At 46.4% G+C, this 18,925-nt stretch overlaps 1 long non-coding RNA gene across 1 annotated transcript; it reads right to left on the reverse strand.

Annotated features, from left to right (window-relative positions):
- Positions 1 to 26: 26 nt before the first annotated feature.
- LOC144164392 (uncharacterized) lies at positions 27 to 3,577 on the reverse strand. Its single transcript, XR_013321181.1, has 2 exons — positions 3,309 to 3,577; positions 27 to 2,630 (listed from the first exon to the last, which is right to left on the reverse strand). It is a non-coding gene; the product is annotated as an uncharacterized LOC144164392 (long non-coding RNA).
- Positions 3,578 to 18,925: the final 15,348 nt, after the last annotated feature.

Below are 18,925 nucleotides of genomic sequence, written 5' to 3' on the forward strand. Positions count from 1 at the left end.
AATAAATAAATATGCAAGGAATGCAGTTGAAGTAGGGTAACTTTTTATTTGAGCTTGTCTCTTGGACATACAAGTACATTTCTTGAATCGAGTGCTGGATGCAATTTTCGATATTAGGCAAGCACTGGATTCTCGAATGGACACAACAGACGTTTGTTCAATTCTTATTTGCAATTGCATTGTGCAGTTTAACCCGTACAAAACATTTCGCCAAAGTCCAAAGCATTGGTTTAGGTAGAACAAAAAAAATGCCTGTGTGCCAAGATTTCGAAGCATGTCAAAGATTTATAGGTGGCCTGACTTAACCTATAGCCCTACACTGCAGTTACCCTTCATAGCTGGCCCAAGTTATGCTGAGCTTTTCCTCGTGAAACCTAAAAAGTTGAATTTTGATGTTTACAGCTACGCTGTGCAATGTATAAGCCTAGCATAATTTACTCTTCAGTATTTTTACTCTATCCAGGTTTTATGTTTATTACACCACAATAAAAGTTTGCAGCCAGTGTTGAATTGACGAGCTTCGACCAATTCAGGTTGAAAGCACAAAATGCTCTAACAGAAATCGCAGTCTTCACATGTGATCAAATACGTAGTTCTTTAACACTAAACAAGGCTACTGCAGAATGCTAGGAGCGTAAAATATACTCGATGAGGTGCAGTTGGCCAGTGTGTAATTTAAGCAGCATTGTTTTAAGACAAACGGGAATTGGTGAAACAGCCATGAGCTTCTGACAGCAGCTATCATCGTGACTGGCCAATTCACCTGAGTGGGGATGTTACGGCTATGTGCTGGCCTAATGAATTGCCGAGAAATTTAAAACTCACTGTATGTCGGGTTGCTTGTACCTGTGGACTTTTTTTCAGTTTAAGGTCATAATGCGCTCCCTGGGTCCACCTTTAGTCAGCTAGACCCACTGAGCTATAGTGGTGTCAAGGATGTGGTGCTGGACTTGCACTAGGGATGTCCTGGGTTTGATTCCCATGTTGTTTGAACTCTTCCCAAAGTTTTGAACTCAATCCACTCTTTGCTCTCTTTGCACTGCCGGCCGGTTTAGGAGCTGTTGTGCTAGTACAGACAGCGGATAGTGGCTTCTTAGTCAATGGGCCACTTATTGCTTTCGCGTTGATAAGGTAGAGTTTTCAAGATTGTGTGTTACGGTCGGTTACACTTGCCACATTTAGGGTGCTCAAATCCGACCATGTGCAAATTGCAGGCCTGTGATAAATGGGTACAGGTGATTATCTAGATGCATAAAACTGCGCCTACTGTCAAGGCATGCCGTGAATTTGTTGGTGGAATGGACATTTACAAACATGTATTCGCATGATTTCCACTGCAGCATAAAAAATTGAGGAAAAAAGGTGCATTGTAATAAAAGGTGCATTGTAATTTTGCAGCTCCAAAGTAGTACACTACATAAGACCAGCACTGCTTCCCCTTGTGGTGCTTTGGATGGCTCACAGCAAAGTCCACTAAGCATCAGAATCAGCTAGTGCTTGATGTAGTTGCTACATCTATTCCCTTTGAAACGCAAGCTGCTGGACACCAGATTTCCCTACACTAATAACATTAGAATTGGGTTAGAAAAGTGAAATGAACTGGAAAGCTGTGGGTGAAAAGTATGATCAACATGACAATTCCAACAGGGACAAGACCACCCTGTTTTGGGAGCTTTACCCCAAAAGACCAAGGCACTTGGCAACGAAAGGAGCCCCAGCTGAAAACAGAGCAAGGCCTCATGGCTTGTGGAGGGTGCTTCTCGTGGTAGAATATAACTGCCTGTCATCATGCGATTTCGACTGCCCAGGAGTCTTCACCACCACTGTGGTGACATTGAAGGAAGGTGACAGGAAAGTGTCCGCAAAGTCGCACATCAAGGCTACTATTCCTGTTGACACTGGACAGATAAGAGCCAAAATTACAACTAAACAAGTTTTCTGCACAAGAAAGAGGTCACTTTCTTGTTTTGCCAAAGCTAATAACATGCCCTTAAATAATCCATGCATGACATATGTTCATCACAGATGGGTTTGGGTGCACCAAATTATTTGTTATACGGAACCTTTTATTTATTTATTTCAAAATACCGCAGGGCAGAATGGCCCTAGCAGGATTTCCCTGCACTGAGCAGTGCGAACTCGCAGGAAGCAGTTTTATTTCGTGTAAGGCATTTCTAAGAGCAACGCAATCACTTTGTTCTCTGTCTACTTTACTCATACTATCAATTCGTAAATTCATACCAGCAAATAGAAAACAAACAGAAAGAAGAATACAATTTAGCGCACGAGATATCCCCAGCTGTCCATTGCTTTGACACTCGCTGAAAGATTTGTAATGGTCAAGCTGGCATAGATCTGTAGATCGTTTGGTTTTGTTTTCACTGGCATTTCCAGTACACACGCTGCTGTCTTCATGGCTATCCACTGCTGTGTTAGTGTAAACACTCGCTTTAAATGTATGCAGAGAGAGAACGCAGCAGTGTATCTGAAGTATACCATCAATTATAAGCCAGGCAAGGGCGGGAACCCGTTAGGTCGTGACAAGTGGCCTGCGAACATCAGTTCCCACTAGAATGGCAGGATGAGTGCTGCACGCAGGCTAGGGGCACCGTGACTGCAGTCAGGAGATGCTGCAAGAGAAAAATGAAACGTGAAGAATCAAACAACGTTCACGCAACAGTAAATAATCTACGACGACTGAAAAGAAGGGCAAACGACAGAGAAGACCACACAAGCACTGCCCCTGCCCTGCGTTGTTATCGGGGTCGTTCCGCCTGCATTTGCATCAGTTATAGAACGCTGAGTGGTTCACTATTAAATATGAAAACACATAACGAAGTAACCATCCCTTGGCAGGCACTCCTGGCAAGCAAGAGTACTAGATGCAGGAAAGAGGTGCAAGAGGCCAAAGCAGCGTGTTACAACGCCCTCACGAACCACACGCGCACACGAAAACCTTGCCAACAGCGTTCTGTCACGCTCAGTTCGCACAGCAAGTTCATTTTCGTTACAACATTAAGATAGGTTAGCCCAAGGATAACAAGCGATGTTAATGACGCCACATTGAAGAAGAGACAAAGAAGCGCCACGGGCGAGACGGGTTCCCGCGCCGTGCAACAAACCGCCAACAGCTTGCGATCGCCGACAGACGCGAACAGAGCAGCATAAACAGCAACAATAATGCAAGACGGTGAGAACGCGCCGTTAACAATTTCGTAAACGTCGCTAATATAACTGCCGCAAGCAGAAAGCACGCTTTGCAGTAGGAGATATGCGAACTGATTGCAAACCCGCCAAAAAACACTCACCTGGTCGGCCGATGGTAACAGATAACTGCAAAGCTGTTGTGCCAGAAGACGCTGGAGCTGTTGAACGACGACTGACAGGGCGACAATCATCGCCAGTTTATGAATTCTTGCGTTGACCGCATAAGTCGAACGCGACTACTTGAATCGCTACGGCACGTACGCCGTGTAGGCAGCACTCGGAAAAATGTAAACATACCGCGCGGGAACGCTGCGAGCAAACGTGACGTCACATCCGCCGAGCGATGCTCCTCACCCGCCCAAGAGGTTGGTTAATTCCTCTCCTGAAGGGCAGGTCAGGAAAGCTCTCGAACCGGAAGTGGCGGGGCTCTGCGGGAGCAGACAATGTACCCATGAGCCTTTGCGCTTTTTACCGGTCGCCGATTAGGTGGGTGTTATAAAAAATATTGCGTTTAGATAAGCGCACAGGTTACCCATATCTACGGAAACCACTTCAATATCTCAACTGGTCTACGATAAAAAAAATAATACCGGGAAAATTATTTCACCCTGGTACAATTTTTAACACGTTAACTAATATTGAGCTCCTACACCTTAACCACAATGTGTTCGTGAACTTTGAAGCCGTTTGGACCTGCACATTAGCTAGGCGTTGGCATCACCAGCCGGCCCTTTCGGCTCATCAAACAAGTCATTTAAAAAAAATTCTTGTCGCCTACTTCGCAGCGTTGCAGGGTAGATAAAATCCTTTAAATTTGTTTTGAAAATTTGTAGAGTAACATTTATTAGCAAAAACCAATTGGATGAATTAATCCATTAAACACGATCCCATTTTCTTCCGAAATGCAGAATTGGCTCAATAGTGTTGGTTAAGGCGAAACCGTAAAACTATTTTTAAAGCGAAGCTTTCTACCTCGACCAGCCAAGGGTCCTGTCGCGACCGTCGGCGCCAACAGAAAACTCCTGTGAACAAATAAAAGAAATTACTGGCACGCGTGGCGATGGGGGCGACAGATGGTGCACTCACTGAGCATATATGCTCAATCAGCGAGAACGCAGTGGGTGTACCCACTGCGTTCTCGCTGAATGCCACTTGACAGCGTCACGCGACCTCTCTCGCCGCCCACAGCACGAGTAGCGGCTCTGTGCGCGCTTAGCGCCTGCGCTAGGAGTTGGTAAAAATTAAAGGAAGCTAGCTCACACCAACACACGGCATCTCACCTTTCCTTCGTCTCTGCCGCCGACCTATGGATTACTTGCATTTGGGATATGCAGTAGACAGATCAACGATCAGAAAGTTTCAATAGTGTTCCTTGCACTCGCAGTATCTTGGCGAAACCGCGAAACTAGTGGTTTGTCCATTGTCCTCGAAGAGTTTGGACTCGTGTGCAAACCTGATACCGAACAACTGGCTACCATCCGCGGAACATGCATTGACTGAACGTTCACTAAGGATATAACTGCGATGAAAACGCAAAGTGTGAGAGTGCATCACACCAATTATAAGGCCGTTCTGAACGCCGTGCTGAAGTGAAATAATAAAGAAAGTGGTACAGGTACAATGTAACGTGTAATTAACGCAAGCGGGCTGTAGTCGCCCGTGGTAGGTGGTGTATAAAGCTTCGCTTCCCAACCACCTCCACTGGGTGGATTGGCCCGCACTTTTTTAGACATTCTTATGAGCGACACATACCAGCAAAAAGCACTTCGATATGTGATCGGGTGAGAGAGATAAGCGCAAATTAGGCAAAACACAATTTCTCCCTCTTTCTTGGCTAGGAGTGCAATTTCCGAAAATCACACCTTAGTGAGCCCCTATGGCATGACACAAATGTGCTCCCAAAATTTAAGTCCTTAGGTCTGGCAGTTTGGGCTCGCATTGATGAGTCAGTCAGTCAGCCGGGCGCTTCTCTTTATACATATATGTATAGATTATTGAAATTAACATTAATTTCCTCGTCCTCTACGGCTGCAATTTTCTCTGCACACGATGCCACCAGAAATGCATAAGTGCGAAGCTTGTATCAATTCTTGACAGGTCAGATTTATTATTCTAGATACTCTCATACATTCACCTAAATTTCGTTGCCACTACTTTACAGTTGCCTGCACTGTGCGACCCCTTTTGTATAGGAAATCTTTGAAGGGGTCCTGAAATACCTTCTGCCGATGCGTGGATGTACATGTAACCAAATAAAGCAATGTATTAGCAATCTCCTCCTGCAAGAATTTTGTTAAAGCGATGAGTATTAGCTGAGAAATCGTAAATCAAAAACCGCGCATTATCGCCGAGCCGCGTGTCCTCGTTTCAACGTACTCTCCGCTGTTGACGGCGCGCGAGGCTTCCCTCCCATGATGCTGCGCTCCTCGGCGGTGACGTACTTCCGCTATAGGGACCGGGCAGCTGGACGGGTGGCGCCACCACTCGGTGCTCCCCTCGTCAGCCGGTGCATTGGACTACACAGCCTCCCGTTGTTTTTGTCGTGTTTCTTTCGGTGCTTTGAATGTTTTGGTGGTGTTGTGAGCGTATATGTGCGGTGAAACAAAGTCTAGACAGACGTGTTGGGTTCTTGGATGCATTAATGACTACGTAAACTTGTCGGACGCTTCTAGAGTTGGGTATCGGCTGCAATGGCATGAGCGCTTTTTGCAGCGATCTGCGGTAGGCTACACCCGTTCTGAGTACGAATAAAACTGTTAGTAGTATTATTTTCTTCTTAAATGCACTAACGGCTACGCAAACTTATTGGATGCTTGTAAGGTTGGGAATGGGCTATATTGACACGAGCGCTTTTTGCAGCGCTCTGCGCCTGGCTCTGCGCGATCTGAGTAGGAATAAAACTATTAGCAATATTATTATTCATTTCTACCACTTTAAATTATCTTCATTAGTTTCAATGACTACGGTTTCCACGCCAACCTTAGCGCTGGGATACCTCGATACGTGTGCTTTAAATAGAAAGGTATCTGCATACGAGATGGATTACCGTGTAGCCGTAGAAATGTTGCTGTAATTTACACTTCCTGTAACCGTGAGCTTTGTGCCTTGGTTTTGGTGAAGGGACAATCTGACAGCATGGGAGCCTGAAAGCCGAAGTTGAAATCCCACATTTGCGGTGGTCATTTTATCAAGAGCCAAAGTTATTCACCAACTCAACAGCCCAAGCTACAAACCATCCACCATCCCTCCTCCCCTTCCCGTTTTATCACCTGCGTAGAATAAATGCTGGCACCAATAGTTAAAAAAATGTGGCAGCGTTAACGTCAGCCGGTGTTTTTCAATGCTTAAGTATTCTTTACAGAGTACCTAAAAATTGTGTAATGCCTGGTTAAGACACCAAAAACGCGCGATTAGTTGCCTCAAATATGGGTGCATCAGCCCGAGTCCTACAGCACAGACACATTTCCGACACGCTGGACAAAGTTTAGATTTGGAGAGGGGGGCATGGAAGTTCAATATTAAACAGCGAAATCATCTAGCCCTCCGTCTATTGATTATGATGGTTGAACGCAAAGCTTTCTTCCTGCGAAATCGAATGGGAAATGTTCAAAGTCAAAGAGGCTGTGATCAAAAGACCAAACTGCGTGCTGGTCAATTTCGACGCTCAACTAGTCAAAGCTTATCCAGAAGGCAACCAAGGAAACCCATACGATAGAGCTTTGCGATAAACCCTCATCGTCGTTAGACGAAGGTGTGCATGATTTTGCAAGCGTAGGTGGCAGCTTGTAAACCGACCGCAGCAATCCGTTGTGAAGCTGTGTACAGGTTTCGGACACCCTCCTGTCTTGCGTCCTTCAGCCACAAAGGAATTGGTTTTTGAAAAACCATTTACCAACTAGCCAGCAACCATTGCAATTCTTGTAAAGCAATACTTCTCCACGACAAGCAATAACGTTCTAATATCATGCGGTATTTATTCCATCAACGATTCCCGATTACTGTAGTAAGAGAATTTGTGTGAAATTAAACACGTTTCAGCCGTAGGTAATGAAGTTACGGAAGCGTCGTCCATCACAATTTCTGTTTTGAGGTAAATCTTAGAAGACACCCCCAACTTTGTATTTCGTTTGTGCACAACGTCGACGCCGTTTCGTTATAAACTGCCCAAGGCCAGCGCCGCAGCATTCCTAGATCGGTTGCACACACCGGCTTTGTGGGAGAATTTAGCTGCAGTATACTCCTGGATACGCGAAACTACATGAAGGCATCAAAAAATTGCATGAAGCAACGAACTTTCACTTCCAGTTTGACTTCCAGCTTGGCGCACTGAGCGTCGTCTGCTCTTTGTAAATACTGAGTATGGGCGTAAATCACACACATGGCAGCCTCGTAAACGTCACATCCACGCTCAAGGTTTACCGACCTGAAAAATGCCCGTGGGGTTACGTACGCTTGGCAAGCCGCACCGCATAAAAACGACAGAAAGCCATGCACAGTTACGCTGCGCTGACCGCCACCGGCATTCCACTGACGAGCGATTCGCCACAGGCGGCGCTGTTCGCTGAAGCGACGGTGGTGCCATACAACGGCCGCCCGGTCCCTATTGCGCTGCTCACACTGCATGCCGTCTGCTACGGGCAAGCTTTTGTTGACACCATGAATCCCGCACTACGCTAAAGGCTGGAAAAGCGAACGAAAAATCCGGCCGCATGTGTGCGGCGGCCTGGCCTTGCCCTTTCGCGGTGTACGTTGCTGCAGAACTTTGCTATCGGCGGCGAACTCGCAGCCGCACGGGGGGATCGTGCGCTCGCTCCCTTGGATGCACAGCGCACTGTTTATCCAAAAAGCGCCGTATCAGATGTGGCCCCGCTGGTGCCGGGTCTTATTTTGTGGCGGCGGTAATTCCTGACGGCGGCATGTGAAAAAGACATTTTAAACCGATACAGAACCCGTGCACAAAACGCCAGTTCAGCTTGGGGCGACGCGTGGTGGAGAGCGGCAACGTTGGCAAAACATGCTCTGCCGCGGCTCTGAGCTTTTTAGCGCTGGAGCGAGCGCCATTTCTTTGACAATATCAAACATCGGTTGCCCTGGCAACAAGGCACAAACCGCTCTAGAAGTCAGTTACGGTTGCGTGATCCCGGTTCAGCTTGGGGCACCACCTCGCGACATATGGGCACTGCAGGCATACTACTCACTCTCATTTGGAAGTGCGAGATGCGTTTGGCATTACAGGAGGCGATGGTGTGTGTGTTGTGGACGCCTTTGTTTCGCGATGAAATGCGACGTTGTGCTTCTGCGGGTGGATAGTGCTTCCCATGGTTTGGATTATCTTTCTCGAGCGGCGTACGACTCAACCTCGCATGTAGTATGTGCAGTGTGCGTGGCTAAAAGCCATCTCGGCTTGCGCGCCAGAGTTAAGTGACTTGCTGTTCGTCCCCGCAAACCGCGCGCGAGGTGAGTGCCGAATTTACGACGGGCAGGAGGAGGCAACCTATCGTCTGTCAATCGCGGTTCAGACTTGCAACGCATGTTGTGTTCGTTCGAAACACATCTCTGGATTTTTTTGAAGTGGAATAAAATGTATCCGTCAAACCCGGGCATTCGGCTCAGGGCGTTCTCTGCGATTGCACGAAAGAAGTGCCACGGGGCTTCAAAGCTTTCTTTACGGAACGTACTCAGGTAAGAGAATATCCATGTCGTGTTATGGCCGTGTTGCATTCAATACGAACGGTTAAGCGTTTGTTTACACTTGTTTCGTTTGTCGTAAAATGTCCAAGCACTCCGGCACTCCGCTGGCAGATCAGCCGGCGAGCCGACGCTGAGCAGACGACTCATCTCTTTGCCGGAAGTGCGTGAAAAAGCCGCCCAATAGCAGGATGTCTAGCTCATGACGAACATCTGGGAATCGATGATGTAGACATGTGAAGATGGCGGCGTCCAAAAACACGAAGGAAAGGGTGAAAAAAAAGCGACAAACTTTGCAACGAAAGTGTGAGCTTTCCGCTGCGCGTAAAAGAGTAATACTTGGCCCAGATGACCTTGACGACCAAATCTAACGAATGCGCTACTTCATTTAGTGTGCTCAAAATGCCTTTCAGGGCCCCTTTAACACATGCTCTTTGTTAACACAGCGCGGCTAAGCACCACGTACTTTGGTAGCTCTTATTTCATATCAACTGCCTCCTTTCACACTTCTAGCCTGTGCGGCCTTCGTCAAAATGCAGTGTCGCCTGTCCAGAGTGCCACAACGAACTATAAAAACATGCCAACTCTGCACAACGTAGGCTCACATGCTACAAGATATGCATGCATGCCGTGGCCATATCAGGCCACTTTTATTGAATTTTTCACCCCCTGGAGAAAAGAAGGTAAAGGGAAGCTTCATGCTATTTTAGATGCGACGCTGAGAGCATCTCTTGTCGGCGGCCCTGTCCTTCCTGCGTGCGTCCGTCGTCGGCGTCCGCACTCTCCTCCACTCACCCCCTCTCCTCTCCGATAGCGAACACTCTCTCGCGAGGGGCATTGGATTGGATTGTGTTGAGTCATAGCCGCGGCAGACGCCCTGGCGCGTGCCCAGGTGAGAGCGAACACTCTCTCTCAACATCTGCGGGTGTGCGGCCCAGCGCACTCTCACTCCGCCGGTGGGCGGCGCTGCGCGCGGTGCTGCGCATGTGCAGTACTCTCTCTCTCTCTCCGCGGTCTCCTCTCCTTCGGGCGCGCTGCGCATATAACCGATGTGCCGCTCTCCGGCGGCCTTTCGGTCGACGATTGCTCTCCGCTTGCGCTTGAACCCGCCTCAGCGTCGCATCACAACAAAGTTCCCGCGAGGGGAGGTGTGCGTAATTTTTTAGTTCCCCAGTCACGTCAGCAATGAAACAACAGCAATATAACAACCATTTGACGGTGGCGTGACGTTAATGCGTCCTCGGGCTTCCCACAGATCACAACCTGCTGGCATGCAAACGGAACAGTACTTACCGTTGGACATTTCCCGCCAATGCAAAATACATTCATGCAGCCGCAGAAACGGTTGCCTTGCTCCTCGGAGTGGTTTTCATACCTTCAACAGTCCCTCATCTCACTGACAATACAAGCAAAAGTTGCATTTGTCCTGTTCAACAGTTCTCAATTTTACTTTCTGGCAAAATATACTCTCATAACCTGTGTATATTTACCTGTATGTATGTTTGTGTTTATTGGCGCAAGGGTAACAAGGACCAAAGAGCGCCAAAACTATGTTAAGTGGTCCGTCAATAGTCAGGTTTGAGCTTAAAATATGTATGAAATGAGTATGATATATCCTAAAATACTGTATATATGGGTGTAGAGGGCCCGTAGACTAAAAAATGGAGATGTTCATAATGGCGGATGAAAGGGATTGTGAATGGGTATGTTTACCTGAGGCATCATAGTATGTATAGGTGTGCGAAACGTTGCCTCGAGCCAACCTGCAGTAGTTGGTCCCAAGTTTAGCAGAGCCTTCATTCAAGGAATCACGTAGCCTACAATGGTGCTGCGAGATATCACAGTAAAGGGCATTTGCCTCCGACTGCACGCTCTGTTTTATTATGTGTCACCCTTTGGGTGTCGCAAATGGAGGCCGAAAGTAACTTCACTGCTTGAAGCAAACAATGAATGCAATTACATACAGTGAAAGAACAAGGAGAGTTGAAATAAATAGAGTAGTGAATATCAAATTTATTGGCCCCTTAAACAGCAAGATTGCTTCGCAATATATCAGACTCGCGTACAGGGATGGCTGCAGCGGCAGCAAGTTGAAAGCGTTCAAACCTGCAGCTCTCAGGAATATAAACAGTGAGCTGTCTAAAGGAAGAAACCTTGTGTCGAAATTCCGCATGCAAATTAAATGCCTGCCCCCAAGCGTCATTCATTCAATAATTCGGCCTACCTTCGTCACACAGTGAACAAGAACATCACAATCCCACACACTTTAGGCACGTCAAAAATGTCTTCCCACTGTTAATATCTATTATAGACAAGAACACTTCACAATGAATTCGAGAACTTGTGGTAGGTAGTGTCACATCTGTACAAAAGTCACAGGAGTGCACTCAATATCCCACCCAGGGAGTTTTCTTTACTGGCAATTATGTGCACAGCACAAAATACGAGAATCCCATCCAACAATGTCCGACATCGCAAATCACTTTCAAACAGCTCTACGAGGGGAGCAATGCAGCAACATCAGCCAATAAAACACTGGTACACTAGTTTCAGACCTTCAGGGTGCACCCCGAAACAAATTCTTCTTGTTCATTCACACCAAAAGGTACACGAAGGATATATGCTGACAATGCAAGTGAGCTGGTAGCATTGGAATGCAGAGACGCTGTTGTTTTGTTACCATTCGGAGTTCGTGAAGGACCCCGCGCCACTCAATGTGAAAACAGCTTGGGCATTTTGCATGACATGATGGCCTGACACAACGCTCCCTTCCTGTGCGTTTTGTGACGTTCTCGGTACAATATGCGGAGAATGGAATTTTCGTCTGATGCGTAGTTCGGTGGCTGACCACATTGCCTTGCCGTCTCCTCAACTGCGACATGCAGGTCAGCTTAGGTGTGTCAGTACCTGTTTTTATTTATTTACATACCTTAATTAAAAGGGCCATGCAGACAAAATACAAGTTTGTTTTAGTCGAAAGACTTCGTGTTTTATAGTGCCCCCAGCGCTTGTCGAGAAGCAAACGATGCTTTATTCACTGAGAAATTAATAAACTGCAGTTAAAATTTTGATCTCCCGCCAAATCGTGTGTTTTCGCAACGTCTGCAGTTCTGCAGACGTTGCGAACGTTTTCAACCAATTCTAACGAAACCTCACGGGCTTGTTGAGTTTTTTAGCTGATTTCAAATATCTAATTAGTTTTGATGTGAGATAACTAGTTTCCGAGATAATTAAAAAAATTCCTTGATTGCTATTGAGAACAACAGGAAAAAACTACTCAACAAAAGATCATCAGCAAGTCATGAATAGATACCAGAGGTTGTGTAGAAGGAAATATGGGAAGCAGTTTTTTTTTTGTTTTGCAATTACATACACGTTTACATCAATTCTAACTTCTAAGTTTGGACTACTCAATCTAACCAATAAAAATAATTCTAATTGAACAACTACTGCAACACAAAATGCAAAATTTGCTTCCCATATCGCATGGTTTAAACATTCAGCTTCACAGTGCATGCACAATTTTCCTAGCTGCACTACATGCTGGGATGTACCTCGAGAATTTTGTATCACTGCCATACCACTCGTGGCGAATTATGGGAAATTATGGGAATTATTGTGGGGAATTATGGGAAAACAATTATTTCTTTGTTGAAATCGGGCCTCTATGGCTTTTATAAGTACCTGTTACTGTTCCACGTATGGAATTTTCGGAGGAAACACTGTGCAAATCAAGAGAAAAGTGATACTGAAAAAAATGCTTTTTGGGCAATATTTTGGTCCCAAAGACCCAGGTGCCCCCTTAAAACAGAAAATAATCGTTTCGCGAAACATGGAGTTCGCTCGAAAAATATGGTCACGTAAGACGACGTCACTTACGCCAATCGGCCAGTGTCGTCCGAGACAACCCCAAAAGGCCAGAGTGCTGTGCAGCTAAAACAAGGAAAGTGCGCGCAGTACCAACAGTAGTATGCATCGGTACTTTCATAACTCCTACTGTTTACCCCACCATTCTTACTGCTATAAAAAGAATGTGCCCTAAATTTCAGCGCAAATAGCTCGTTCGGGAAGCTTGTAAGCCCTCTCTAATTTGTGTTTGCTCTTGCCGGCCTCAGCCAATCGCACAACTACCGCATATGACATCATGGGTTCTGTTGCGGGAAATGATCAAGCGGGTCGCATGGTCATTCCTTTTTTTCCTTATTGTATTGCTTACTTGAGCCAGGTTTATGTTAAAAGTGGTGTCAGTAGGATTCTGATGAGGCAATCTTTCGAATAAACCAAACTTGTGTTTTCTCTTTATGGCCAAATGGCACAACATAAGGGGGTGACACACAGTAATCAGTAACAACAATTTTTTTCACAAAGCAAGTATGCAGGAGATAGACAGTCGGATATTAACAATGCAGGGTGACGACCACCACAAAGATAAAGAAAGATAAGCACATTGAAAACGGCGTTTATACAGCAGAACAGATTGACAAGGGACAAAATTTTTTGCGGGTATCCAGGAAAACAAGTAATGCTGTTCAATGCTGTATTTCTGTAACAATGCTGGGGGCACTTCGCTCTTTTATCAACAAAACAAGGGGAGAACATTGGTGCTTCTTTGTACGAGAAAATGTAGGTCCTAACCACACGAAAAACACCCCCTAAAGTGCAGCCCCATACTATCGTGTCTTCACATTTCTCTAGTTGCAAATCATTGATTGCACCAAACACTTGCACAAACTTGTGTTCCTCACCAAGCGAACAGTGCCAATGAACCACCCTTCCATCGAATTGACTTCAAACCTGTTTGCGGTGGGCGGCTATGCACATCACAGAATAACACCTCTCTGGTCGGACACAAGCGCTGAAGCAGGACGCTTTTGTCGGAACATTGACTAAAGCAATCAGGGCACTATGCGTCAAATCAGGGTTCGTACAGGCTTCAAAAGCAAAAATTCAAGGGTTTTCAAGGACTTTCAAGGACCAGAAAACCCATTTTCAAGGTTCCCATCTAATGTTTTATCTGGGATTATTTATAACCTTTCCAACACAATGCAAGAGTTTTTTATTGCACAATACCCAAGCACATTAGTGCCCATTTAGATACGTGCTAACGGGTTCGTGAATGGTCCCCCAGCTTTATTTTTTTTATTTCATGGCTGGTATTTACAGGTTTTTCTTTTCTTCTCTGTGTTTTTCTGATGCTGTTTGATTTCTAAACTTGGTTCATGTTGCCTGCATCTCCTGTTTTGTCAGCAAGAGCATCAGCTGGAGCAAGTGTTGCTTCAACGCAGGATGAACTATGTGCACGTCCACCATTTGCACGTAAAAGCAAACGTAGATGGAGCGTATGAGGCACAGACTAGATGGAAGATGCAAGATAGAGAACAGAAGCTGGCTTTCACTGGATTGTATCGTGATATGGATTGGATGACAAGTGCCTGCTCCCAATGTTGCCTTGTAATAATGAAAATCCACCAAACGTGTAATTTCACGCAATACACTGAACTTGATTGTTACAATGTTTCTTTACATTTGGTAACACCTAAATTCCACGACAAACACTTTAAATTCTTGTGAAAAGGCAGGGCCATTGATTCTCTCCGGAAAATTCAAGGGTATTCAAGGACCATTTAAAAATTCCAGGAATTTCCAGGCCTTGAAATTGACACTTCTAAATTCAAGGGTTTTCAAGGTTTTCAAGGACCTGTGCGAACCCTGGGACAGATGCAGAGAGCATTACCGCGACCTACACCAGAACCTGCAGTTTGTGGCAACAAAGTATGCCAAGACGACCTCTCTGCAAAAGCTGAAGCCTAAGCATATGCGGACAAAAGATGCCACGCCAAGCAATATGCCATCAGGCAAGAAGATACGCCACTGTGCAAGCAGCCCAGGCAGAATAAGCTCTTGCTATACTTTGACACTGGCCCATACACCATCACAAGGCGCAAATATCTAAAGCCACTGCAGTCAGGCAGTGGAGAGAAATGGCACGCGACGCCAGCTTCTTCAACAACGTTAGTGTGAATGCAAGCCTTATGAAGCAGACGACGAAGATCAGGATCCCTCGCTCCCAAAAAATGCTGTGGTGTCGCCCCATCACAAACTGGCCATAGTATAAGGCAAGGAGGGGAAGCGCGACTACAGAACATCGCTTCACATGGCGAAGACGATAACACCCAAGAACAACAAAGTCAAGCACAATTCCCCATCAGAACATCAAGACGTCTTGAGCCACAACGTTAAAAACCTTGAGTTGAAGTTGTCACCTTCTGTGCCATTACTGAGCGGGGACGAGAGTATCGCCGCTTTCGTTCGATCGCGCTTGGAAGCCTCGATCGCGCTCGAAAACAGGATTGAGTTCGAGTGGGGTCGAACTCGATCGCGATTGAAACCGCTGTGCAGTAGCGCCCGATCCGGATTGAGCTCGATACGGATCGACTCAATCGTGATTGAAAGTGCCTGCGTGACAGGTGTAGACTTGCTACTCTTGTCTTTTGCAGAGTACACACCAACTTATGATGGTGGGAAGCGGCCGAGACAACGCGAGCCTGGCTACGTGCTGCAACATTTTCCAGATGTCAGCTGCAGCATGAACACCGCACTCAGTGTGGAGCTCCAAGGAGAGAGCGAGTGTGCTGTGCACGACGTTCTACAAAATTTGTGCGCACAGGCAGCTTTCAATGCCGATTTGTGTTCGGTAAAAGAAGTGTTACTTCGGGACGACATTTTGTCTCTCTATGAAACACACCTAGGAAGCCAGATTTGCCCAAGCACAGGCAGCCAAGCGTTGAGTGCAAAGGAAAAGCAGTTTTTTGTAAACATAGGTGGCATGCAGCCAGGTGCAAGCAGAAGTGATTGCTGCAGAAACCGTAACTCAAGGAAAATGTGCTCGGTTCGTAACAAAGAACATAAAACTGTTTCTGTCATTTAATACATGATCACATGCTTATCGTTGCTGCGAAAATACATCTCTTGTGGGCATTTTGTTTGCAGATGGCACAAGGAGAGGTCGTTGCACATAACGAGCTCGACTGCACACTGCATCATATCGAGGAAGCGGTCGTTCGATACTCTGGCACAACAACTTCGAAACTCTAAAGTGCCTAGGGTTGACTCCACTGTATACGGTAAGAACTCTTACTTTAGTGCAAAAATTAACTTACCTCTAATATAAGACAATGCTGTGTGCACTGGTGGCGACAGTTTTTCACGACTATTTGTATAAGCAAAAGACTTGATTAAATTGCTTGCAACAGAAATTCATGTTTGAAAATACAAATGGTGCGGCCCCTAAATGGAGTCGTTTGGCGACAGGCTTCTCATTTAATCACTCCCCCTCTCTCTCTCTTTCCAAGGTGAGGCCAGTTTCAAAAAGTCGGTCTCGAAACATAGCGCCGAGTTCTCGAAATCATGGGGCCAGTCAATTTGAGAGGGCATCCTGGACTAGGAATGCCCCGTACAGGGCAAGTGCCCCAACACCAGCCCGAAGGATTGTCCAACAAAAATTGTACCTTTGCCTTTTGGTTTGTTTCAGGATCAGAAATGGAAGCACAGGCCCGGATGGACTTCGAAAAAAAAACGTTGGCACCAGTGTGACCCAGGTATTTTGCTGTTATACGTCTAGTATCACAGTTCCTAATGCACCTGAAGGTATTGCTAAACATTTTCGTTCATATTTAGCTAAAATACAACAGTCTGCCTTTATTGTGAACCCATTGACTACACTGGGGCAATACCTGGTTGCTGCATAGTGAAGTGCTGGTTTTGTAATCAAGTAGCAGAAAGCTAGCATCAATCACCATCGATACAACACAGTCGCCCAAGAGCTTGCTGTCTGCCCTTAGCATGTACAGGGGTTGCTAGTGAAAACTAAAGTTGTGCAGGTCGGCCTTGTCGTTCACTCTCAGCAGCCGTGGCTTTCGGCCAGCCGGACGGGCTCGTCAAGACCACCAAAGGGGTGACACTGCTCGAAATCGAGTGCCCCTTTACTCGAAAGGATGCGGACATGGTTGATGCCGAGCTGTGTCACAGCTTCGTCGACTACATCTATGAAGATGGATGTCTCAAACTGTGCAAGAATCATGCGTATTACTGCCACGTGCAGGTGGCCATGTATGTGACCAACACCAAAGACTGCTTTTTCTTTGTGTACAGTACAAAACAAAGCGTCGCCGTCGTCGTTGAGACAGACGAGGCATTTTTGGCAGTGACCACTCCTCGACTGCAACAGTTCTACTGTCTTTACCACCTGAAGCAGCTGGTGCACTGCTTTTTTGTTTTTTTGGTATCGTGAGACAAGCTGGAGTGCAGAACGAACACCCCACATTTCCCACGTTCCTTCAGGTATACTGCATGCTGAGCCTGTATTCCTTTCTGAAGCCACCGCAGTTCGGCAACTACACAACTACAGGAGACAGGCAAGCTTTTGCTGTTACCTCGGCGGATTTAAGAAATATTTACAGTGATTCATCCTCACAACGCCCTGCCAAATCAGATCAACCGAAAGAAAAACTTGACGGCCTGAATGAAGAAGGAAGCTGGCAGTGCGACGATCTCTTCGACTTCAACGACTCAGACTCAACTGTAGTTGACTGCGTCGTCTACTACATCACAGGATTCGTATCCCGGAAGGTTGGCAGCTGCACATCCTGCACCAGTCGCAAAGAAGCTCTGGCGGGAAAAAAGGTCATTGTAAATGTCCTTGAAGCCGACCTAGTGAACTGCAAAACAAAGGGCTGGCTGACACACCCAAATGTGCATCTCCTCGATCTTTTCAAATGCACCGAAGAGCATTTTGCAAAACATGCTAGTGACCGAGATGTACCTATACGACAAAACCATTGATGCTGTGCTGGAGAATCATGACTTTATGTTCCCATGCAGCGCTCACAAAGAAGAAATGCTGGCAAAGCAGTTGCATTATTACGTGTGCCTGCGCATGCGGCAGTACTGGAGGCAGTTGAAAAAGAACGAACGAAACAAAAAGCCATGACTTGGGAAAAATGTCAAAGCTTGTTTGACACTGAATGTCGGGACACCGAATGTCGGATCCTTCATTCACGTATAAGTGTAGGTGTGCTCAGTTTCTGGGTTTCGCTCCCATTGTTTTGAGAAACGCTGTCATCATTTAAATAAATGGTGAAGAAACAAGCAAACATGTGTTGAATCATTGTACAAGGGCTAGTTTAGAGGATAGAAAAATGTTGGTGGTGTTTTTTCATTGTGGTTTCAGGTAGGGTTCTTCGTAAAAGCCGACAGGAGTGTCGTGTCTGACAGCCTTACGACTACTAAAAGATCGTGGTTCGAACCTCAACAAATCGATTATTCTCTAACGTGTTGTTCGTGCCGTGCTGTCTATTCAATATTTTTGCGACTTCTCTTAAAAGAATTTAAAAAAAAAAGTAACAGTAGTTGTCTCCAGGATACGATGAAACTTGTGCAACCGCGCCGCACGCTGACACCTACTCAATCGCAGTGCGTCAGAGCTGGGCGGGTAGATGCAGAAGATATCAGGGAGTGCAAGACAAAACATTCGCTTGATTCACAGATGAACTCCCAATGGTCGCTCACTCGAACGATACATTTTTTATTCATCGCGCCGGGGCTGCTTTTGCACCAGCGTGCACGCGCAGCGTAGCCGGTTGAGCGGGCCGCAGTCACTGTCGCCATCTGTCGGCCCGCCCCCGAAGGAGAACTTTACGTCGACGCGCTGGGCGGCGGTGCTCTCTCACCTAAGCACCACAGGGAGGAGCAAATGACGACACAGTGTAGCAAGTGGAATAGCAGCATGCACCAAGGGTACAAGGAGCTTGGTCCCCAAGTGGAATTTGCTGCCACTGCATGGGCCCTGGACAACCAGCCGTACGAGAAGCGATATCCTCGGCGCACGGCAAAGGTGCTGGGTCACCGTTTGGGAAGGAGGCCGAGAGCTCTTTTAGGCACTTCGTCGGAGGGCACTCCAACGCACGCACAAAGACAGAAGTGGCAACCATGGAATAATCCGCAGACAGCACTACCACTTGCTGAGGCTTTG

This window comes from Haemaphysalis longicornis, unplaced genomic scaffold (genome assembly GCF_048455015.1).
Source record: "Haemaphysalis longicornis isolate Haplotype H1 unplaced genomic scaffold, Haemaphysalis longicornis Haplotype H1 scaffold_13, whole genome shotgun sequence".
Lineage (NCBI taxonomy): Eukaryota > Metazoa > Arthropoda > Arachnida > Ixodida > Ixodidae > Haemaphysalis > Haemaphysalis longicornis.